This window comes from Streptopelia decaocto (genome assembly GCF_964273445.1).
Source record: "Streptopelia decaocto genome assembly, chromosome: 4".
NCBI classification, from domain to species: domain Eukaryota; kingdom Metazoa; phylum Chordata; class Aves; order Columbiformes; family Columbidae; genus Streptopelia; species Streptopelia decaocto.
In genome coordinates this window covers 50010204-50029678 of record NC_138658.1, presented here as the reverse complement: position 1 = coordinate 50029678, position 19475 = coordinate 50010204, and the positions used below count along the sequence as shown (strand labels likewise).

Here is a 19475-nt window from a genome sequence, read left to right as displayed (position 1 = left end):
ACCAAGGCAACAAAAAGAAGGGGTATGAGAAACCATAGTTTGAATGAGAGAATCCAGAGGATCTTGGTTATATATTAAAACTCATAAAATACTTCAAGTCATTTGTCTGAGACTTGGATCCCATTTTGGAAGGCAGAATAGTATTATAAAGTTCTTTCAGACACTGTTTATTAACATCAAAATGAAATATGAAAAGCACTTTCTGTTAAATCCAGGATCTGAACAATTCTTATAACATGTAGCCTAAATAAACAAAGTAAAACTGTATTGCAACAGCTAGAAATAAAATTGTGTGAATACTAAACATAAAAATAGATTCTTTACTGCACTAATGTATGTTTAATCCTTTCAAAAAACAGACTTTCAAAATAACATAATCACAATTAAGTTACCCCCAAACATTAAAATGTGAGTAGCCGCTCCATTCATCAGCTGGGACCCTCACGTCCCAGACTACTCTTAGTTTTCCCGGAGCAAACATTCCAACCTTCCCAGAAGACAGTGTTGCAGGCCCTAGCAAAGATCACAAAACCCACAAAATTTCTGTGCTACTGTTTAAGAACGGCAGCATCCACCAGGGAAGGGGGAGTGGGTGGAGATAAATCTAGAAACAGTTGTTTTCTCTTTAAAATCTTACTTTTTTTTAATAATTATTATTTTTTTTAATAACGAGTACAGAAAACCTAGACGAGTCTCAGGACAATCTTTTCTCCTGTGTCCAAATAATTTCCCTCCACCACCTCAGTCATCACCACTTTTGTCAGATCCCAACAAATTACTGGTTGGTGGTCTCGCTGTTCTACCCCAAGCCGTATTTTAATTAGTCAGAGCATTGAGAAAAGATTATTGTGTAAATATTGGCGAATCTTCAAACAAGAGTACATGCTGTCCATTTTATTCACAATGAAAAAGCTCTTAAAGAGATTTCGATAAAGATTTGCCTCCTGCTTGCAGCCCACATTTGTACTGTTTATCTAAGTGGGGGATATAAATCTTTTTCAAATGAACCCCACAGTTTTTAAACCAGCCTTGTTATAAACTGCCTGTTTCCGTTTTGCCTGCCTAAGCAAGCAATGCTGAGCCTGCTCGGGATAGACTGGAACTAATTTAATGTGCTCCAGGTTTAATCCCCATCCTCCCGGCTTTTACTGGCAGATTTTACACAGAGGACTACTGCTGACTTTAACAATGATTCATGCGATAAGTAGGTTTCGACTTGTTTTTCCACATCGGAAAACATGCAACAGAAATGCCACTGAAATAATTTTAATAAAACATGACTGAGTCAGAAACAGATTAATAAATAAATAAATAAACTTTGACACAAGAACTGTTTTTCTGTGCTTAGCAGCGCTTTGAATTTATTAAGGCTATTATTAAGGGAATTTATTCAGCTTGCTTTAAGCAAAAGAAAGAAGGGCAGCCTGTAGACCTCTCCGGACATCAACACGCCAGATCCCAGGATGTGCAACTGTTCCTAAACATGCGAAAGAGTGGGACAGAAACAAACCCACGGGTTATGGCCCAGCCCGAAGCAGCACCATTACTCTCCCACACAATGTGAAAGGAGTTGAGCCTCCCGAACACAGGAGGTTCCACTTAAATATGAGAAGAAACTTCTTCTCAGTGAGGGTGATGGAGCACCGGAACAGGCTGCCCAGGGAGGTTGTGGAGCCTTCTACTCTGTAGACATTCAAAACCTGCCTGGACGCCTTCCTGTGTAACCTCATCTAAGTGTTCCTGCTCCGGCAGGGGGATTGGACTAGATGATCTTTTGAGGTCCCTTCCAATCCCTGACATTCTGTGATTCTTCGAGCCCCCGGGCTGCCCCCGTTTGCCCCGTTGGGGCCGGGCCGGGCGCGCCGTGGCCCTGCAGGGCGCGGCGGGGCCCAGCAGGGGGCGGTGTTGCAGCGCGGGCCGGGACGCGCGGGCGGGAAAGCGATCCCGGCTGCAGCCCCGCCGCCTGCAGCAAACACCGATCAGCACGGAAATGCTGCTGTTTCACTAGTGCCAGCACCCTTCTTTCTCTTTTTATATTTTACTTCTTGTTTTTTTTTTTTTTTTTTTAATTCGCAGGACGAAAACAACTCCATTAACACTGAACAATGAAAAAGGGCCAGCTTACTTTTACAAAATGTAGCTGAATTTCTGATGGAGAGCTATACAAACTATTTTACCATATAGATACTATTTTGCAACCATCTTCTCGCTGACCAAATTCTTTCCTCATTTACATAAACCAGATGTTTCTCTGACAAACCGAACTCCTCCAAGAAAAAACAGAAGTCGCTATACATTTCATGTCTGAAATGAAACATGATGTGAATATATGGCACAAATATTCCGTTAGCCACTAAAGGCAAATGTATACGTTAAGTGCAACAGTTTTCTTCTACTTAGCAGAACTTTTCTGAGGGCTTAGGTGATCCTTGGCAGAAGCGCTAGAAAAGGAAAATGAAGCTACTTAGAATATATTCCCTGCCTTCCATGGCTTTCACTCCCCTTAGGGAAGCCAGCTAAATTTCTTTGCCAGATCTTGACACTCAAACCAGCCCAATGAGTGGACAAATAGTCCAAAAGCAGTGATCCATATTCCTCATTCCTGCAGGAGAACTGGCTCCTGGAATCTTTCTTCCCAGTACCCGATTCCCGGAGGATATGAGAGGAACAAGAAGAATGATTCTTTAACTAGTCTAGCAATTATTTAAAACTTGCAACCTTTTGGTACACATTGATAAGCAGAAGGACATGGGGAATACATATTTGCTGTTACCATAATAAGAAACAATCATAAGATTTTTTTTTCTAAAATCTCTCAGTTACCCCATATTCTTCTTAATGCTTCTACAAAGAAAAAAAAAATACTAAATTCTTTTTTATTACTATAGCAACAACCATATCTTACACTTAATCTGAAAGACTGAATTCATGGAAGATGCCTGAAGGTTACACTCATTACTCAACTAATCTTCCAGAACCTGTACAGTCTTATCTGCCAAATACATGAATCAACTAACTTTTGGCATGGAGCTATCGAAATCCTGGTAAGAGGGGCAAATCCTCATCTCAAATTGCACAGAGCGATGCTGAATTCAAAAAAAGAGGAAAACATTCAGCATGAGAATAACTACTAGGTAACTGCAAAGGCAACTTTGATGATGGCAATGGCAAAACAATGAGAAAAGTAATTTCTTCATTTAGGAATTTTTGGGAATCACTGGGATGTGGAAGCTCGCTCTGTATCCTGAGATCCAGGTATCAACGGGATTTGCAAGAACTGACCTGGCTTTGAGCAGTAAGCAGCTTTCCTCGGACGCAGCACAGCCGTTTTCTTTTCTTAGCCCTTCTTTGCAGCACAGACTAGCAAATACTGAGGCAACTGCAAAATACCCCAGAATTGGTCCTAAAGGATCACTCCATTAGTTCTCATCCCTAAATTAGGTCATAGATTTCACTGGCCACCATTCTCACCTAAAAATACCATGACAAGGCTTTTAAATCTCAGTGTCCAACCACTTGAGAAATCTGTGTGTTTTAGGAAAATAGAATTGAAGCAACAGACCCCAGAATGACACATTACACTTAACCTTTACTGTATGTGCTTTCAAGCGACACCATGGCCCTGAAAGGGCCGTATGGCCCTAGTGCACGGCAGCCATGTTTCCCTCCCCTGACAACAGCAGAGCACTGCCACCAAGCCCACACTTCTCACATCCAAGCACTTGTGCACTGACGGCCGGGGAGGGTCTCACAAAATACTGTCAAAACCCCCACATCCACAAAATCTACACTGTCTGTCTCAAAATCCTCTGTATTTAAGTCTCCATTTTTTGGCAAGAATTATTACATGAACGTGATCACATATAAAAGGATAAACATCTATCCGCACACTGAGACTTCTGCCAACACAGCCAGAAAAATTGACATGTATAACTGGGGAAAAAAAGAGAAGTTAAAATGCTATTTTGGCTCCATCCCTCTGGTACTGTAAGCTGCAACCAGCAGTGAGCCTTCGAAAGGCATTCCTCCAAAATCACAAGTTCTCAACTTACAATGTTCTCTCCATCCAAAATAACGTGGCATTGTCATATGCTGACTGAAATTTAACTCAGTCTACAATAGCTTTCCCAAGAAATCTTATTATGTAAATAAATAAATAAACAGAATCAGCATGACCTGTCCACTATTTCAACAATACATAACAAGAGCAAGTCTAAGTCAGCATTTATACCTTTTTTTTTTTCCTTTTAATTAAGAGGGGGGAAAAGCCTAAACCTCTCATAGTATCTATTGAAAAGATCACTCACATAGTTTGTTCCCAACACTCATCAGTAACACAGGCTAATTTCCAGCAAAGGTTCACTTTACACATCTGATATCACCAGGGATGGCTGAACGCAGGCCCACAGCTACATAATTAAATTCAGTGGTTTCATCCTACAGCAAGGGCCAGATTGATAGCACAGTGAAGCAAAACCCCTTATCTACACAACTGATACAGTAAGTATGCAAAAGCTCAAGGGGTTAGGGGGTAGCCCAAGATCTCTGCCTACTCAATCTCTGCCAATTTGGCACCAATTAGTCCCCTAAAAACAAGACTGATATTCTCAACTTAATTCATATGTGCCATGACCAGCTAAGATGTAATAGTGCCTTTAAAACAAGGATATAAACTACAAAATTTTCTTGCTTACTGATTATCAAAAAAAAGCATCAAACCAGTTCTTCCAGCCATGTGTCTAATGTTTCTCAAATAATCGGTAATGACCATTGCCTGACTGCAATATTTGTAACACACCGCTTTATCTTTTAAATAAAGATATAGTTTGCCAGCTCCAATACTGACTTCACAACCTCAGGACTTCATACTGTTGGAGGGGTTTTAGTATTATTTCTACCAGGTCTCCAACTTTCCAGAACTTCGCTTTTACATTTAAAGCTATCAGCTCATGAAGAACAAACCTCTCGCTCAAAGGCTATTACAGAGAAACCTTGTAAATAGTAATAGTGCAATACATGGACAGCTGTAAAAATTAAAATATCAAGTCATTTTCCTGACAGTACATAACTGTTCCCTAGAGTGTGTATTTTGTGTATTTTGCTCTAGATGTGTGAAGAACTGAAATAGAAACTTCACATATTTTCTTCAGGAAGTTTTTCCCCCAAAAGGTTTTTGTCAGAATGGCTCTTCTGGTCTGTGTAACATCCTTTGCTTCTCAGTCTTCCATGCCTGCTACATTATTCAGCTGGTAGACTGGTGAATTATGAAGTTATGAATAACATTATGTTCAGTATTTATGTGAAGACTACACTTTTCTTCTTGGAAGAAATGTAAAAGCGGTTTGCTTCTCAACCAAAAACTAAAAGCACATGCTGAAACAGACATGGAAGGATAAGGGATGATATCTACCAACAGCGAAGAGAACTTGGAAGTTCTGCAATGGGTGGGGAAAAGCTGGGAAGGGCGGCAATTAGAAATGTTTTGGAAGAAGAAAACATTTTTGGGGGTGAAAGTTAATTTTTACTGTGCCAATCACAATTTAAGTTGAATTCAAGTTTATTTTTCCTCATTCAGTTTATGATCTCATCTAGTCATCAAGGATGATTGATGATGTTTCAGGATTTGGGCCTTTGCCAGTTGCAAGTAAAAGGGAATTATTTATTTTTCTTTAGCCCTATACTGCTGCCATTAACTGTATCCCACCCTTTTCTGTTTACAGTCTGTCACGGAAGACACAGCTTTATTTTAGTGTGGTGTAAGCTCTTGTCTGGGGTCAGCAGTGTAAGTGATCTAGCAGAAGTCTTGCACAATGAGCATCACTTTGCACAGAAAGCACACAACCTTCACTTGTGAAATGATCCCTGCCACCGCTCCAGACAGGGCTGTCTGCTCCCATTTAAATGTGGACTCGAAAGCCATACTTGAGCAATGGGCACTACCATTTTCCTTGTGGTAAAACTACATTTATTTAATCCCTTTAAAAACAAACAAACAAGAAAATTACTTTGACCTTTAACTTGGTGCAAGGATTCTGATTTTAAATGTGTATTACATTTCTAACGCACTGTAACTGTGTCCAGCTGAACTGGGTCAGATTTATGTGCAATTAGGAAAAAAGGAAACCAAAGCAATTTAGTTTTCATGTTTGCTAATATCAAAACATCTTGCAGCAGCATTAAGTTTTAAACTGAAACACACAGAATGATATAAAAAGAAAGTAACTGGAAAAAGGAGTGGGCTGCTAAAAACTGCATTAAACAAATAATACGGATTTTCTCACTTGTATTTTTTTCCTGGTTTAAACTATTCAAAAATGTGTGTTTGAATGTCCCCACTTTGGCTGTTCATAAGCCACAGGGAGGTTTTTTTTCATGAACTCTTCAACCTGAGAGTTTTAGCAGAAAAGCTTCTTTACAAGGCTTAATTAAAAGCAGGTTTAAGTCGGGGCCCTCAGTCACTCTGGTTTTTATTTTGGCCTTCTCTCTGTGTCAGAAGTCAAGTCCCAAAAGAGAAATGAAGTTCATTATTGAGTCAGGAGAATATTTTCTCCTTCATTCTAAGACCAACTAAACATGTTTCAGGTTTGAGTTTGGCTTTAGGTACCTTCAAATGAGATTTTATATTGTATGCACCTAAGGGTGAAATGTAAGAAGATGCTAATAATGATTTTTAACTTTACATAATAAATAATGTGTGAAAAGCACACTGCAATCTCCTTTGCATGCAACTGATTTCGTACAGGGAACCGTATATTCTAAACAGATGGTGTTCAGAATGAGTATACTTCACACCGAGAGAGGTTCACGATAAATGCAACATCATCGTCATGAAGCATGGTAAATAGTCATGCAGTCACACTATAAAATGCATTGAGCAATGTACCAAACCAGAACAGTACTGACAGATCTGTAGGAAAGCATCTAACTTTTTCCAAATGTTTTAAGTAGTAGTTTATTGGTGAATTTTGACATTGAATACTATGCTAGCAGTTTTTAAGGCATGCTCTCCATAAAAGCAATATCATATTTTAGGATAAACAAATATTAAAAAAAGGGTTCCTATTCATTCCTAACACTGCAATGGTTTTCTTCCTGCTGTCCCTTTTTCCCACATTGCCTAGTCTAATGAAAGAGATCCACATCCAGTACAGTCCACTGTGATTTCACAAGAACAAGGATGCATGGTCATTCTGGTGCAAGGAACAGGGACCAACAGTCAAGCAGTTAGTCGCTTTGGTTAACAGGAAAGGTATTATGTTATCTTTGGTGGTTTTGTAACTGGACAGTAGGCACAGCCTAGTGCACCGTTTGTGACCAATAGCAGAAGCAGAAGAGTGTGGTATTTATCATGAGTATTTCTAAGAACAGAAATGTGGTGATGTTTTTCAAAAGGCCCTTGAATGGTCACCAGATGTGGAGCACATGTGGCCCTTGAATGCAAGAGAATAATGCAACAATAAAGTTGAATCAATACAACATGTGCCAGTAATCATACCAAGATGACATGCAAAGGTTTTAAAAACAAAAGTATTTAAATTATTTTTAGTTTTTCAGGACAGAAAAACAGGTCACCTGGTTGTCCACGAGTTCCTGCTTCCATGGTGATTTGAGAGCCCATCTGCATGAAATATGTTGCTCCCTCTGTGAGACAGCACCCAGCTTTTGTGTTTTTACATAAGAAATTCAGTGCCCGTGTCACTACTTACTGAAAACATTTAAGAGTTAAAAGATTTAAAGGTATCCTCTGCCTCTACATATTTTATGAAAATAAAATTCCTAGGAACAGCACATGCAGGAAAAGGACAAGATAACTAAGTGCCCAGCCAGAGTGTTCTCCTGATGTCTTACAACTGCCTGTCCTCCTCTGAGTTACAGAAGAGAAGCAGGATGAGAAAGGGCACACTACTCCATGTTATCTTTACTTCTCTAGGTTAGGAAATTTAGAGAAAACTGGAGACATTTAAAAGAACTTAAATAAAACATTCATTATTTTTATCATAGAAGAACCCTTCTGCTCTGCTCAGGAAAGGCAACACTACTATGTGAGGGTAAGTCATGAAACTATGGAAGAGAACGTCTGAATCCTTTGCTGCCGATGGTTTAGCAGCTATTTCACTTTCCCTGGACTTAAGGATGGGAAGAAACACTAGAAGAGGAACCGATTGAATTAAGTCATTTTTGGAGTGTTTCTCTTCTCTGGTACATTAGCTTTTCCTCTTCTCTTACTAATGCCCTTGTTAAAAAGAATTTGAAACTTTTCCCTTCCCCAGGCAGAGACCCCAGACTATCATTTATTACTTATCCATTACCAACATTTTACTTTCCTGAAGGATAAACCTACATCAACCTGACAGTTTGCTGAATGGCAGGGGTTTATGGACTAAGCCATTTATTTATCTAACTACAACCATATGTTTTAACCTGCTATGAAATTATGAAATACTTCCCATCAATAGTCCAAGTTAGATTTCTATACTGAATTGCCTAATGTGAATGTACAGCATTTCTGTACTCCAAATAAACAGAGTGTGAGGAGGTAAATAGCAGTTAACTGTATTCATGCCTTATTAGACACAGCTGCACAAATGGGCTGTCGGACTTCATTAGAAAATACTGTACAAGTTTTACGTTTGCACGATGCCCTTCATTTCTGCAGGCAACATGATTACTTCGAATTACAGGAACACTCACAGAACCGTATGCTATTTGTTTTAAAGGCACACAAAGGGCAGCACTCTGGGATGGGGTGGTATAGAGGGGACATCTGGAGATAAATTTCATTCTTCCTCCTGTGCCTACTACATTTTTAATTAATATAGCATACTTACAGAATATATGAAAGAGTAAACACAGAGAAAACAATGCTACAGAATCCTCAGACTAGGCGGCTCATTTCTAGGTGTGGAACAATTATTCCCTTTTGCTTTTTGAGGGAGGATGGGGGCCAAATGAGAAGGAAGTGCTGTTGCTACACCAGTGTGTCTTGTATCAGCCTTCACGCTGTTCCATGTCAAGCTGGGAACGTCATAGCCAGCAGCAGCTTCCAGCATTAATCCACTTTTGCCAGGCCTGCTGTATGCTGACTTTAATATTCTTGTACTCAAATATGGTGCCATGGGGTGAAACAGGCAGTCTTCCAAAGAGGTATCTTCTTAGATCAAGAAAGTCCCTCAGGAATCTTCATGGCAATGAAAAGTAACTTAACTGAAGAGATGTGAACTGGAGAAAATCTAAAGAAAGAATACTATTATAAAAAATCTCTCTCAATTTTCCAGGAAACCTCGGGAACATGTAGGAAACACCAACTAGTATTGAGTCATTTGTCTCCTACACATACCTGTGGGACAGCAGAGGTGGTAGTAAACACTTTAATTAAATCCTAATATTTTACACCTCTACAAGAGACACGAGTTATGGTTACTTTCTTTAGGCAGAGGTAACCGGTCACAAAACAACGAATACTACACAGGCAGACCTCTGACGAGCCAGATTTGATTTCAAAAATGATCCTTCATGACCTACTGCAGAAGTAAAATTCCGCTAAGATTTTGTTGTTTGAGTCAGCATGTTGCCTTCAAACAGGACCTGCTTTTCTAAGCTAGACAAGGAGACCTGAGCCTGACTTCTTCACTGGAAGCAAGCAAATGATATATCAAGCATGTCCACACATCTGCAAGCAATGACATAATAATTTATAACGAAAATCTACCACGGCTTCATAGCTGGATTGAGCGCCAATCAACTTGTTGTACAGCACTGTCTCTTTGTGTAGCTTCCTTTGGGGGTGGAGAAGGGGACACAACATGACTCTCCTTCATCGGAAACATGGTAAAGAACAAGTCAGAGTGTTGAAAGTTCTCTAACTTACTGCAGGTTCGCTTGCACCAGGTAAAAGACCAAATCTTAAGTTAGGAAATGTAGTTAAGTCCTAGACCACCTTGCTATTGGCTGACCTGACAACTCGGTGAACTAACATCACCTTGTTTTCCATCAAGTAAGCAAAATCAAATTAAGAATATTCTTAGTTTCCTACTGAAAATAATGGTTTGGGGAAAAATATTAGCCTCAGCATCAGAGCACAGTTGTGCTTTCAATGAGCTTCATGCAGACAGGGGCAAGAGCTGAGATTTGTAGGCAGCAGCCGTAAAGACATGTTTGCACAGGCACGACAAGGCTCACCAAAGGACACAAGGCAAAGGGGGACGCTAGGCTTACAGCTAGGGATCGGTGCTGTGCTGGTGGGACTATCTGCTCTGCAGGCTGGGGCTGACTATCACCCAGACAAGTCAGACTGTGGGAAAAAGCAGTTCAGTGAGCACCTGTGTGTCTGTGCATGTACCCTGCGCACAGAAATGTCCGTGAGCCAGGGAAGTGCGTGGGCCCCCGGAAAGGGAAATATGCCACTCATCAAAGCGGGGAGACAGAGAGAATGCAACGTGGCAGCCCCACTCTTGATTTTGGATGTCGCCCACAGTAAAGTTTTCATTAATTTTCAGTTGTGTTGTTCTTTCTCCTTGCCAGTCTGTAGGAAATAATAATGTGTATCCTCCAAAAAATGAGGAAAACTAGGCTGACAGACTAATATAATTACATACAGTGCTGGCACTATCAAACTGCTTTGCAGATAAGAGATTTTATAGGTGATTTACTGCATTTGAGCTAACAATCACAATGATAAGCAGTTCCTATGAGTAAAGCTCTCACAAGATGCTGTGTTCTGTGGGGTTGATTTCATTATTATTACAACAGTGCCTGGAATCTTACCTAGGGACAACTCATAGACTGTAAAAATGAGGCAATGTTCATTTCCTTAAAGACAATAATATAATTAGTGAAAGCAGACAAAACTGAAAGGTTAATGCAGTCCTGCTCAAAACCTACAGCAGGGGCAAAATCCACTTAGGATTATGAGCTAAGAAACCCTATGTATCCTCTTAAAAAAAACCCTGCTTTTCTAACCTAGATGATGACATGTTGAATGAACCATCTAGACTAAAAGCATCCAAAAAATACACCAAACAAGGTTCTTTATCAAAAAGCATTGGTATCATAATGAACAGAATGGATAGAAAATATAATGCTAGAGCAGACAGAGCCTCCTACCTCCCTGTCTCCATTCACATACAACTTTGCCTGTCCAGTAACACACGATTAGCACCAAATTAATGAGCTTATTAGCAGAGACTAAAAACCACAATAACACTCTTAATTCGGTACTCATCAAATTCTTGCCAATTAACTTGTCCATCAGAAGGCTGACGAATAGGCATTGCTAATGGGATTTCTGATGCTGAGGCAAAAAGATGGAATCTGCACTCTTCCACTGCTTACCTGTGACCACTCACGTCACATCTAAAAAGACACCACTTACAGGTCCCCGCCCGCAACATGTAAGATGCTGCTACCAAGAGTGCTTGAATCCTTCACTGTGTTAGATCTGAAATAGTGCATGCCTTTTTTTTTTGCAGGTTAATAAGCCAAGAGATTTGCCTAGTCCACTGGAGACATTTCTCAAGTTTTTGGAAGAGGTTTTTTTTAAAAAAACACATTTCGCTACTCAGTCTGACCAGTGCAAATAATAACAGAAAGAAATAAGTGGGTTTGGTTTTTTTTTTTCTGAGGGTGGCAGCAGTCTCCTTAAGAAGTTAGGGACTAGAAAGCAGATCTTGCCACCAACATAAACTGGGTAGTACATAACTCTATCAGTGGAGTAGTGCAGACAGCAAAGCAAGGACTTGCTGGGAGTACACATGACAGCAGCTTTGCCTCTTGGAGCAAAATTATCTATGTAAGAGTAAATGGTGACTTATTCAATATTGTTAATACTATGCCTCTCCACAATTCCTCCACATATACAGGTAGGGAGTGAGGGCATCTGCTTTTCAGCCCAGTTAATGTAATCTTTTACAGCAAGTCAGCAGTTAATATTACATTTTGAAGGGGAAGAGTCACAGAGGAGAAAGGATGGTAAGTGCCAGGCAGAGCCACAGCTCCGCACAGGGATTCCCTGGGGCTGGTGAAGGGCTCTGACTATCACAGGCAACAAGTGTCCATATGAAACTGAGAACCATGCTGCCCTTCTGCAACACAGGTCAACCACATATCAACTGCTGTGTAATTTCAACATGCACCTCAAAAGAAAACTGGCAAGAAAAATGTATTAACTCTTTAAACTTCTAATAAAATAATATGTGCATGTAGGGGTGGTGGTAGTAGTTTTTTCTACTGTCCCCCTCCCAAGAGCTGGCTCCCATTACCATAATTTATACATCAGGATTCTTTTATTTTACATCAAGTATTCTGGGTTTGTACACAGAATATTAATGTAACAGTTCCCATTGACTTAATATGTTTAGCCTCTTCTTCCCACAAGGCTTTTTAAGTTTTATTGATGTGGACATTTGTTCACTTAAGAAAGCCATTTCTTTATTAAGTGCTCATTTTAGGGGCTCTACAGGACTCTTATCTGGATACAAAATATTAGCTCTTTCAGAAGATGAGGAAAGGAGGTCTTTACTTTTTAAATTAGAGCAAAAATGGCAATACTTTGCCATTTTTCAGACCAAAGGAAAACACATTTCTCTGACAAGAATACAAAAAGATATGCTTAACTCCCATATGGTATGGTAACCCCACTTAAGACATTTTAACCCCTTGTCAGACAGAGTTTGAAAAACTTAGAAACTAAGTTTTCTTTCAACCAACTAATAAATTGTCAGTAGAAACAGCTTCTATTCACTCTCAAAGGATTTATTTAATGTTAAAACCTGTGTGTTATTTTGCTTTCAGAGTAGTCTGACGAGCAATCTGCTCACAGAAATTTAGTTTAAATAGAAGAATTACATATAAACATATACAGACTAGAGGAATTATATACATATATAATGGGTGATGCATAAAAAACCCCACACTCAAAACAGCTTATCACTTCCACAAACTTAGGCCACTGTTTTACCTGTACTGGTGCAGCACTGAGGTGTCCCCAGCAGTTAGGGCTCTGTTTTATAGAAATTTATAGAAAACACATAAGCACAACTGAATTATTGTTAAAAACAAGGTATCATGAACATAAGAGGCATTGAATAGGCAGAAGAAATTAACTGAGACCATGCGAGCCACGTGACAAGAAGCAACAATATTTCAGGGCTGGTACACACCAGTTTTTAAGCAAGGCCATGAAATTTAACAAAAAAAATATGTAGAATAAATACTTCCAAAGTTAAAAATATCACATGTATAAAGGCAGAATCCAAATGGGTTTACATGTTCTAGAAATTACTTCCAGTTTAAATGGAGCAAGCCTAACAAACGGTTAAATTAGAACTTGCTGTAAATAATTTGGAAGCTTAAGCAAGTGATTGCTGCAGGTGATTTTCTCTTCAGAAGTCATCAACAAATTACATTTGATTCTCTAGCTGTGCAAGACAGAATACATATCAGTGTCCCAACTGCAATCTGATCCAAAAGGTACCAAATTCCAGAGGATGACCTTTGCAATCAACATCACATCATGCAAGACTCCCACCAAGACAATTTATGCCATATGTAACTTCATGTTGAAAAGTGACTGATATAATTTCTTTTTTTTTTTTATAATATAAGTTCCCTTATTGCAGGCAGCTAACATCATGACTCTTCTTTCCAAATACTGTTGGAATATCTCTTCTAAAAAGATTTACCGAGCAACATCATATGCCATCAAAAAGACAGTTTATTGCACTGAGCTGAGCTATGTAAGTATACATTCCATGTAGACTAAAGCAATATAAGTAATAATAACAAGAAATGCCACTAATCTTAGCCTATTCTATGTAGAAATAAAGGTCTCACTACAGCTGAATTATGTATTATTATTGCAGAGCTTTGCTATTTCCTCACTGTTTTCTATCAAACCACATGCTTCAGCAGCCCTGAAGCCCACAATTAAGCTTTTGGTCTGTACCAGTTTAGAGTCAATAAATGTCACCTAGTAACTACTGTACCCTGTAGAAAAGTCAAGAACTCTGAAAACTACAGTGAGTTCTAGGTTGGGAAAGTCTGGAAGCTGGCGGCTTATAGTTTCCAAATTTTATTGGCATGGGGTCCCGTGCAGGCATGCATAAGTGAACAACGCCTACCATATTATGCAATGGCCAAAAGGGCAAATAAATAATAATGTCATCCTTGATTAAGTAATGAGTCACGCGTACCTTGCATTTGTAAAAGACGGTAAAGAATCATAGCACAGAACAGAATGGTTATCAGTACTCAAGCTATTAGATCTTGCTACTGGAACAGTAACTACAATGTAAAATATTCAGCTGTATTGCAGTTTTTTCCACTTCTCTTCTGAGTTTGCACTCTAATATTCGTATGAGAAAGAATGATGTAATTTTATTAACCTCATAACCACTTTCTGCCAACAGAAAAATAAAATCATTGGAATGACCATCTGGCATTAAGTTTCTGTTTCTCTTAAAAACACGTCTATATTTTCTGTTTCTCAAGACACTAAGGACCAAAAAAATAATCTGTCTTCTGACAAATTTTTGGGCACAAAAATGAGAAAATAGAACCAAAATAAAACACAATTAATTAGTATTTGAAAATTTAAATGTGAAGATACTATACTGTCAGGAACTCTCCATGTAAACAAGTGTGCATAGCTTCTACCATTAGAGTGTTCGATACACTTACAGGATTACCAGGAGACACTAAAGACTCCAGATACTTGTGCTAAAATATTACAGTGCTCTGTTTCCTATGATAGCACAGTTTTGAAAGAAAAATGGAAAAGAACCTGTAAAATTAAAAAAAATTACCAAGTCAGCCTTTGAAAACAAATAAGTTAACTTTAGACAGTTATGACTGATAAATATATCACATATTCTAGATTGAATTCACCCATAATGACAACTTTGATACATAGATACATGGCAGTCCATCTTGTAAGATCTATATTTAGTGGCTAAACATCATTACAGCACCGTATTTGTTTTTCTAAGCAGCCGAGGTGATGCGCAGTACCCACTTGTATGTTCTTGACAAAGACTAGAAGTCTAGAAGTAACACTCTTGAGCTGGGTAAACCGATCATGAGCTCAAATCCAAGAGCAACAGGACAATGTGTGTGAGGTGGTGGCACACATCGTCGTGTCAGTTGAGTAGCTGTTCTCAATATCTGCTAGAAACATGCAATTTCCAAACCCACTAATGACATTTCTGATGCCATAGCTGGGAGATGCTAAGTGTGGAAGCACTGGTCCAGTCAACAAGGTACTTGCCTCACAGACAAGTACAGGACACGAAGGGAGTCAAATCCCAGAGAGGACTTGGTCCCAATTCAAGGAGCTAAGTCTGAGAAGCCAGACAATTCAAATACATAAAAGCCAAAAGGATTTTTAGTTGGATACAAATCATAAAGCTAATTATAGCTGACCAGAACAATATAGCCCCTCGTTCACACTACAGTTTTCCATCTATAGAATGAAACTGTGAATATATTCAGGATTTGGGGGTTTTGTTTGTTTGTTTTTAAAGTACGACACTTAATTCCACTTACCCTTGAGATTACGTGACATTATTGAGCATCACAAACCAAAACTTTGACAGTATTGAGATCCAATGGTAGCATCTTGGCTTCTCGGTCAATACTAACGCTGTCTAATTTCCCAGTAAACTGTGAAATGATGGTCAGCAGGTGTAAGATATTTGCGCCACTGTAAAGTCTTAAGAAACAATAATCCCTTCCCCAACACTATAATAACAAACAATGTATTTAGTAGTACTTAAGATTTCCTTACTTTGGACAATGGAGTTATTTTAAGATAACAGTCCTTGTACATTTGCAGTTTTATAATGAAGTTTATCTCAGACATCTCAAAAAAAAAAAGATAATATCCTCATTCTAAAGCAGAAACACACCTCTCATCTTGTTTTAATGGGGGGGGGGGTGGGGGGGGTGGTGGTCTGTCAAAATAGCTGTTTGCTTTTAACAGTCCTGGTGCAAAAAAAACTGCCTGATAAAGTAGAAGTTGTTTGTAAAGAATAAAGCAAGATATACCAATATGATTGTGGAAGAGATGCTTGTTTTAGTTTGAGTTATTACTAGTCATTGTGTGTGATGGAAAGAAAACATTATATAGGCATCCACACCAGGAACTTTCTACTGTGGGATCCAAACACCGTAGAACACGGAACCTGGCATTTTAAATCCACCCAGTTTAGCAGAAAGGTTCGCATTTAAAAATGTGCAGCAAACAGGTAGCTGAGGACAAGATGTAACAAACCTTTATCTGCCATTGCAGTGCAACTGGTGCAACCATCGCCAGAATTTGCTGCTGCACAGAAATGGCAGTAGTATGAGTAAACTTTTTTTCTCACAGCAACGTACAGAAGCTTGGAATCAACTTAAATCCTCCCTCTCCTGTCTTACTCCAAAGTACAGTGGCAGAATTTCATATTGCTTGGAGATGTCTGTTTTATTTGGGGGAAAAACCTTTTCAAGTACTCCATATGCTATTTTAGAAACACAGCCCAATACACTTCCTTGCATTGAATAAACCCCAACCCTGGTACTTAAATGGATGGGGCTATAAATAATATAGACTACTCTTAAATCTTGAGAGCAATATTATACCAGAAGGATTCAGCCAATTCCAAAAGGCAGCACCCAGCCTGGGGAGTTTCAGAGCAATACCCTTCCCAGAGCAACTGCACATTCTCTTAGGGCACATTATGCCCCCATTCACACTGTTTACTGCTGCTGAGTACTTTTAAACTGAATTTGGAGGCAGAAATCCCTGCTCACTGAATATATGAGTAGTATATGCTAGAAACAACAAAAATATTTTTTTTCTCTCAGTGTCACATTTTGTTTAAACTCTGGAAAGAGCTCCTCTCCTTATGCTTTTGTATGGGCCTCTACTGCTTAATAAACCTCCATGAAAGTCACAATTTTGAGGCAAACAGGGGATATTGCTAAACAGAGCTGAAATGTGTGGAGTGACAACACTCTTTCTTACTTTCTGTTACCTCTCTAAATTTTAAATCCTCACTTGTAGGAAAGCAAGGCAGTTACATTTACATGAGAGATACTGGGAAGTTGCAGGCAGGGACAGTTATGGATGGTCAGAATTAGAAAAATGGAAAGAGGACCTCAAGAGAAGGAAAACACAACAGGGTGGGATATCTCCGTGGTGAACAGGATATACTGTTTCAATCCACAAAGCATTTAAAACTTCTGGGTAGTAAAACCTCCATCATGTGCAGAGGTGGAGCAGCAAACACAAAGAAAACTTGTTATTGAGCAGATGAATCACCCTGATGCATTACTTGTAACCCAGCACACCATCCTCTTTCCTTTGAGGTCAAGACCATGATTCCATCAAAATCCGGTTTCAATCTCAGACCATTTATCCATCCCAGTTAAGGAGAGGACAACTCTGCAGTTAAGTGTGCAGCTGCACTGACTTTCAACAAGCTTCTAGTCAAAACCTAATTTCCTTGCTGGAGTTGTAAAAAACTTATTGAGACAACACAGGCCTGAAAACTGTAGAGTTACATATCTTTAATTATGATAAAATACTGGAATTGGGTTGTTTTGTTCCTCTGTCAGGTTATTATTAGAACTGAATAGCTGCAACATCAACTAAAAGTAGTGAAGAATCAAGGAGTAAAGAGAAGGAAAATGGAAGACGTTTATCAACATAAGAGTTAGATTAAAGGTTTGATGTCAGCAATGTGGTTTTTCTGAAAAGCACAAAGTCAACAAAGTAGACAATCATAAGACCCATCAGAAAAATCCGGTAATGAGAGAAATTCCAAAACTGTGCAGATTTATTTTTTTGGGAAACCTGAGAATTCTAACACCAGCTGTTTATATTGGGTTATCTCCTTTGGCATCAGCTGAAGTCTGACATGCACCCATCAGTGAAAACTCTAGAATTCCTACACTGTCCAAGTCTAATAATATTACTTCCAGTAGGTCTTTTGCAAACAGTTGTCATCTTCTACACGGTTCCAATATAGGATAGTAACAATTCTACTTTCATGTTGAAGCAATTACTTTATATTGAATATTTTTTAAGATTTATTGTTTTAAAATATCTGAAATATAAAAATTAGGCTAAGGAATTTCTCAGTAGTTTTCCTGAAATAAACTACCATGGCATCAAATTTAGTGCAGTGTTATGTATCAGCCACCCACAATGTAATGCCCTAGCCTATTTTTTTAAAATAAAAATATCTCTGTTGTCTTCTGGGTCTCTTACTATTTTGCTCTGCCTACAAGCCCCTGTCAAGAGATCAGTGATAGGCCACGTGCTCAGAAGCAGACAAGGCATTTCAGACTCTGTCTTCAAAATAGAGTCAGTAAAAGGTTACATGCTGTACACATTGTGTAATTCAAAGTAATTGTTGTTTGAATTACTGAAAATTAGTATGTGCTTAAGAAACAGCTACAAATGTTAGCCTAGAAAGTTTGCGTTGGCTGACATATTTTACCTTAATGTGATGGGTGGAAGGCAGTGGGTATAATCTAAAGCCACCTATGATTATGAGAGTGCTTGTTATACATTTATTTTTTATGGAATATATGGTTTGGTTGTTTTTTACCTCTGTTTTTCCACTCCCTGATGATTTACAGCATGGGTTTTACAGCTGTCTGTTGTTGTGAAAACACTGCTGAGCTTGCAGCTTTATTTTGATTCTAAAGCTGAACTGGTTTTAAGATGGAACTTAACCAGTTTCTGAGAAGACCTATGTGAGTCACTGAAGAAGAGAGAAGGGAACTACAGGCTGTCAGTCCCACACTCTGCAGTTCAGACAAACCAAAGAATGGCTGCAAAGAGTTCTTTTACTTGAGATGTGTTTATTAACTAGATAGAAGGTTATATATGTTATTCAAAAATATTTCCGTCTTACCTAAAGAAAATAGTTTTTTAAAATTAATGTAGACAAGAGCTTGCTAGTGTTTAAGTTTTGCATATCTTGCACCCTGAATGTCACAGACGTTCATTGACTACAAATTAATGAAGTATGGGCTGAGTCTTCTCAAAGAACCAGAGATTATATCCAGCTGATCACAGGGAGAGTCAGTTTGTTGGTTTGTGTTCAACATCTAAACAAAGATGGCTTATTTTTACAAAAGAAGTAAGGACCACACTATGCACTTCACTCATTCAAGGCTGACTCTAACTTAATTAGAAGTTAGCTCATGAAGACTTGCCTCTTGCTAGGATTTCAGAAGATAGTTCCTATAAAAACAACACAATGGCCAAAAAAACAGCACAGCAAGGTAAGTGTTGAGTTTTCCATGAATTTCAGCAGAAATTAACTCTATTAGGTTCTTAGAAAAACTCCTCCTTTGTTTGGTACATCTCCAAAGGCTACTAGGATAGAGTTCAATGCACCACTAACTCTTAATTTCCTGAGAGCAATCCAAGTGATACAAAATGGTATGTAAATAATACTGTGGTCACCAACAGGATGCTGTAA

The 19475-nt window shown here is 38.8% G+C and overlaps 1 protein-coding gene across 3 annotated transcripts in view; it reads right to left on the bottom strand.

The window, feature by feature from the left end:
* SCFD2 (sec1 family domain containing 2) overlaps positions 1 to 19475 on the bottom strand; it is a 203042-nt gene that overhangs the window by 127763 nt on the left and 55804 nt on the right. The gene's annotated exons all lie outside the window — the stretch shown is intronic.